This window comes from Salmo trutta, chromosome 34 (genome assembly GCF_901001165.1).
Source record: "Salmo trutta chromosome 34, fSalTru1.1, whole genome shotgun sequence".
NCBI lineage: Eukaryota > Metazoa > Chordata > Actinopteri > Salmoniformes > Salmonidae > Salmo > Salmo trutta.
The window spans coordinates 2544754-2550753 of NC_042990.1; positions in this window are offsets into that span (position 1 = coordinate 2544754).

The window sequence follows — 6000 nt, forward strand, 5'->3', positions numbered from 1 at the left end:
CCCCAAACCCGGACGACGCTGGGACAATTGTGCGCCGCCCTATGGGACTCCGAATCATGGCCGATTGTGATACAGTCTGAATTCAAACCAGGTTGTCTGCAGTGACGCCTCTAGCACTGAGATGCAGTGTCTTAGACCGCTGCGCCACTTGGGAGCCCCAAGTCTGCCACCTGCCATGTCATGTGACCTCCAGCCAAACACATCCTCCCATAATTACAGGTTTCAGAAATGGAGTTAACACTTACAGTATCAATGATATTCCCCATAGAAAAGAGCAGCTGCCTGACTGGGTGTGAAGTGGTCATAATCAACGGCAGAGAAGCCGGCTTCAGGGAAAGGACAAAGGATGTCTTGATAGAGAAGAATTGACTGATATGTGTTAGATAATAGAGAAAGAGAATGGGAGGTTGGCGCCCTCGTTTGGGCCTGCATTCACAGATGTTCCGATCTGCTTTGTTTATGTGTAAACTCAAAATGTATGGTGAGAGACATAACGTTATATATTAGTCTGTATTTGTTAGATACTGGTTGTGTTTACACAATTCTGATCTTTTGCCCAATTATTGTCAAAAGATCTGATCTGATTGGTCGAAAGACCAATACTGGCAAAGATATCCGAATTGGCCTGCCTGTTTAAACATAGCGGTGTAGTCCGCTCTTATCTGGTGCACAGGAGGGATGTTCCTTCCAGCCAAACACCACAAGGGTGCAGCAGACGAACACAGATGTTATCTCGCTGAGGAGGATGCGTCAGGGGAGGGACTGGAATCAACTGAAAGGACATCGCCACTGAGAGAGAATGATGTGACTTACCATTCATCTCCTGAATATATAGAGGTATGTGTTACTGTGAAACTGTTAGATGACCTTGTTTTTGGGGGGGGATTGCCTTGATATGTGATAAGCGTACCATGGTTTGGTAGTCATTTGTGAGGGAAAAAGAAAGTGATAAAGTACTCCTGACTTATAGGAATACGTACCAGCGATGTGTATATGATCATGATATACATAGAAGTGGCTGTTATCATGAGTCCTTATGTGTGCAGAACAGTGCCTTCTGCTGTACAAACGTAGTAACTACTGCACTTTAAAACTGGGATACTTCTCAGCCCAAATAGTGAGCCAGCGTCAATAGCCCTCCAGAACCTATTCTACAAGCTTGGCATTCTGTCTGTGCCTGCCTATGGTCTTCTGTTCAATGGGGAATAAGGGATTCTTGCTTTGCTGTTTTTGTGTTGCGGCTAGTTGAGCACAATTGATTTACACATAGCTTAATGGAATAAGGGAAGCTGTACAATTGGGTTGGATCAGATGGGAATCTAATGATCTAATCTTCCAGGTGCACATCAGTGGAAATTCAATCAAGAATCTGTGATACTCAGCACACAGCTGACTTGCACCTGGTGCTCCCAAATAAGCTGACATTCCAGTAAGAGAGCAAATTACGAGGGAATCTAATGCCAGAACCAAAACTAACAGACCAGCCCAAGAGACACAGGATAATATGGGGTTTGGCTCTAGTTATGTTAGCAGCTATTTGTTTGTGTCTAGGAGTAGGTGCAGTGTAGCCAACCAAGCTTGCACATACAGTACACAGCGCTATGCTCATTTTAATTCAATGGATTTTTCATTCTGTCATATTAACCTCTATTAGTGAGGCAGTATTGCGTAAATAACCTTGTCTAGACACGCTGCTAGCTAACACTGTTAGCTTAAACAATTAGACAATAGAGCTCGAGTCTGACTGCGCATTGTTCTGCTCACAGAATGAGCGCCTTGTCAAAGGGCTGCGGTGGGGTCTAATTGATAAACAAGGTGAGAACGAACGCTGCCACCGAGACAGAAGGACAAGACAGGAGGACAAATAAATAACACGCTGTCACGTCGACGTCGAACAATGAAAATACGAGGCCCCCTTCGACAGCGCCGAATAACTCACACTGCCCCTGGCTTTAAATCAGACAGCTCTCTCAGTTTCAATATTCCCATGATGAATTGCTATCATTGTATCGCAGGAATTGGGAGCAGGGCCAGCCACATTGAAGTTCACAATGACATTAGTGGAACAATTGAATCTCGTGGGAGCCATGCTGCACACAAGGCTTTTCTAGTCCCGAGGTTGTACTGTGCGCCAAGGGCCTTTTGCTGCTCTCAATACACAGATGGCAATAGGTGATTATTGAGGACGTGAACACTCAACACACTATCACATTTCATTATGAAATAGACACAAATTAATTATTAAATACTAGCCAATGCTGCTTGTTGCATTTACATTAGCGCCCCTTTGTGGTGTTTCCCTTAGCAAAGACTGGTTGCCCTCTGCTGGTGCAGAGATATGGGGAAGAAATTACTGTAGTTCACCATTGCTGAGTGGTTGATGGCAAGCGTTTGAATCTGCACAAGAAGAAACTCAAACTGTCAATTCTTAGTTTTGCCAATTCAGTCTGGTTTTATGGATGGCTAAACAACTCCACCACCTTCCTCACAGAGAGCGTACACATCCCTGGACTCATTGATCACTTTGGATGTCTGAATTAAGGTCTTAAAGTAAACCACATTACTATTATGTTCGCAAGTCCACAATACTTATTTGCCATTGACCTCTAATCTTTAAAGCTATTGCCCTTTATTAACCTGGTTAAGAGCACAGTTATCTGCTCCATTACGCTCAGATGTTCTGGTCTCAGTGGTGTAGTTTGGGCTTCCTCATCACTCCCAGTCCCAGAGCAGAGGAGACCTGACTGCCAACATCAACTGGCATTGAGGGCGGGCAGGCAGGCAGGCAGGCAGGCAGGCAGGCAGGCAGGCAGGCAGGCAGGCAGGCAGGCAGGCAGGCAGGCAGGCAGGCAGGCAGGCAGGCAGGCAGGCAGGTAGGCAGGCAGGTAGGCAGGCAGGTAGGCAGGCAGGTAGGCAGGCAGGTAGGCAGGCAGGTAGGCAGGCAGGTAGGCAGGCAGGTAGGCAGGCAGGCAGGTAGGCAGGCAGGTAGGCAGGCAGGTAGGCAGGCAGGTAGGCAGGCAGGTAGGCAGGCAGGTAGGCAGGCAGGTAGGCAGGCAGGTAGGCAGGCAGGTAGGCAGGCAGGTAGGCAGGCAGGTAGGCAGGCAGGTAGGCAGGCAGGTAGGCAGGCAGGTAGGCAGGCAGGTAGGCAGGCAGGTAGGCGGGCAGGTAGGCAGGCAGGCAGCTCGGTTCTCTGGCCAGCTAGTCACCCAATGGACATCCAACAGCTATCCTCACAATTTGACTGACTCCACTTGAGGTAAGTGTCCATCTTTTTGTACACTAACTGTAATATGTAGGCTACAGTATAACCTCGTTCCCGGGCTCAATTGCTCCTGTTGGGTGAGATTAGTTACAGTAGTCCTCAATGATGTAATGTATTGTACGCATGGAAAGAATACAATTCATAGATTCTGTAAGTGATTCTATGATTGTACGTCTGAAATTGTGTTTGGAGTCTTTGTATTGTCAGAACCCAGGAAGATTAGCCTCGATGGAATATAACATATAAATAGAAACTTTGTATTTGTTGTGATTGCCGTATCATATAAACTATACTCCCAGTATATTGACAGCATGCAATTGGAAAATGACCCACTGAAACCATCTAACTAATTTATTCTGGTATGTCAGTTTTTTTCACCATTTCCCACTGCTGTAATTTAGCTGGCAGAATCATCAACCCTTCAAGGATGTACAGGGCCTTCAGAAAGTACTCATACACCTTGACTGATTCCACTTTTTGTTGTGTTACAGCCTGAATTCAAAATGGATTCAAAATGCCTTCTACACACAATACCCATAATGTCAAAGTGAAAACATGTTTTTAGAAATAGTTGCAAATTTATTGAAAATGAAATACAGAAATACACTGCTCAAAAAAATAAAGGGAACACTTAAACAACACAAAGTAACTCCAAGTCAATCACACTTCTGTGAAATCAAACTGTCCACTTAGGAAGCAACACTGATTGACAATAAATCTCACATGCTGTTGTGCAAATGGAATAGACGACAGGTGGAAATTATAGGCAATTAGCAAGACACCCCCAATAAAGGAGTGGTTCTGCAGGTGGGGACTTCTCAGTTCCTATGCTTCCTGGCTGATGTTTTGGTCACTTTTGAATGCTGGCGGTGCTTTCACTCTAGTGGTAGCATGAGACGGAGTCTACAACCCACACAAGTGGCTCAGGTAGTGCAGCTCGTCCAGGATGGCACATCAATGCGAGCTGTGGCAAGAAGGTTTGCTGTGTCTGTCAGCGTAGTGTCCAGAGCATGGAGGCGCTACCAGGAGACAGGCCAGTACATCAGGAGACGTGGAGGAGGCCGTAGGAGGGCAACAACCCAGCAGCAGGACCGCTACCTCCGCCTTTGTGCAAGGAGGAGCAGGAGGAGCACTGCCAGAGCCCTGCAAAATGACCTCCAGCAGGCCACAAATGTGCATGTGTCTGCTCAAACGGTCAGAAACCGACTCCATGAGGGTGGTATGAGGGCCCGACGTCCACAGGTGGGGGTTGTGCTTACAGCCCAACACCGTGCAGGACGTTTGGCATTTGCCAGAGAACACCAAGATTGGCAAATTCGCCACTGGCGCCCTGTGCGCTTCACAGATGAAAGCAGGTTCACACTGAGCACATGTGACAGACGTGACAGAGTCTGGAGACGCCGTGGAGAACGTTCTGCTGCCTGCAAAATCCTCCAGCATGACCAGTTTGGCGGTGGGTCAGTCATGGTGTGGGGTGGAATTTCTTTGGGGGGCCGCACAGCCCTCCATGTGCTCGCCAGAGGTAGCCTGACTGCCATTAGGTACCGAGATGAGATCCTCAGACCCCTTGTGAGACCATATGCTGGTGCGGTTGGCCCTGGGTTCCTCCTAATGCAAGACAATGCTAGACCTCATGTGGCTGGAGTGTGTCAGCAGTTCCTGCAAGAGGAAGGCATTGATGCTATGGACTGGCCCGCCCGTTCCCCAGACCTGATTCCAATTGAGCACATCTGGAACATCATGTCTCGCTCCATCCACCAACGCCACGTTGCACCACAGACTGTCCAGGAGTTGGCGGATGCTTTAGTCCAGGTTTGGGAGGAGATCCCTCAGGAGACCATCCGCCACCTCATCAGGAGCATGCCCAGGCATTGTAGGGAGGTCATACAGGCACGTGGAGGCCACACACACTACTGAGCCTCATTTTGACTTGTTTTAAGGACATTACATCAAAGTTGGATCAGCCTGTATTGTGGTTTTCCACTTTAATTTTGAGTGTGACTCCAAATCCAGACCTCCATGGGTTGATAAATTGGATTTCCATTGATTATTTTTGTGTGATTTTGTTGTCAGCACATTCAACTATGTAAAGAAAAAAGTATTTAATAAGATTATTTCTTTCATTCAGATCTAGGATGTGTTGTTTAAGTGTTCCCTTTATTTTTTTGAGCAGTATATATTATTTACACCCTTGAGTCAATAAATGTTAAAATCCCCTTTGGCAGCGATTACAGCTGTGAGTCTTTTTGGGTACGTTTCTAAGAGCATTGCACACCTGGATTGTACAATATTTGAACATTATTCTTTTGAAAATCTTTCAACCTCTGTCAAGTTGGTTGTTGATCATTGCTAGAAGGCCATTTTCAAGTCTTGTCATATATTTACTAGCTCATTTAAGTCAAAACTGTAACTAAGTCACTCAGGAACATTCAATGTCATCTTGGTAAGTAACTCCAGTGTGTATTTGACCTTGTGTTTTAGGTCATTGTCCTGCTGAAAGGTGAATTTGTCTCCTAGTGTCTGTTGGACAGCAGACAACCAGGTTTTCCCCTATGATTTTGCCTTTGCTTAGCTCTATTCCATTTATTTTCATCCTAAATAGCTCCTTAGTCCTTGCCGATGACAAGCATATCCATAACATGATGCAGCCACACTGATGCAGCCACACTGAGTACCACAACACGAAGAGTGGTACTCAGTGATGTGTTGTGTTGGATATGTCCAAAACATAACGGTTT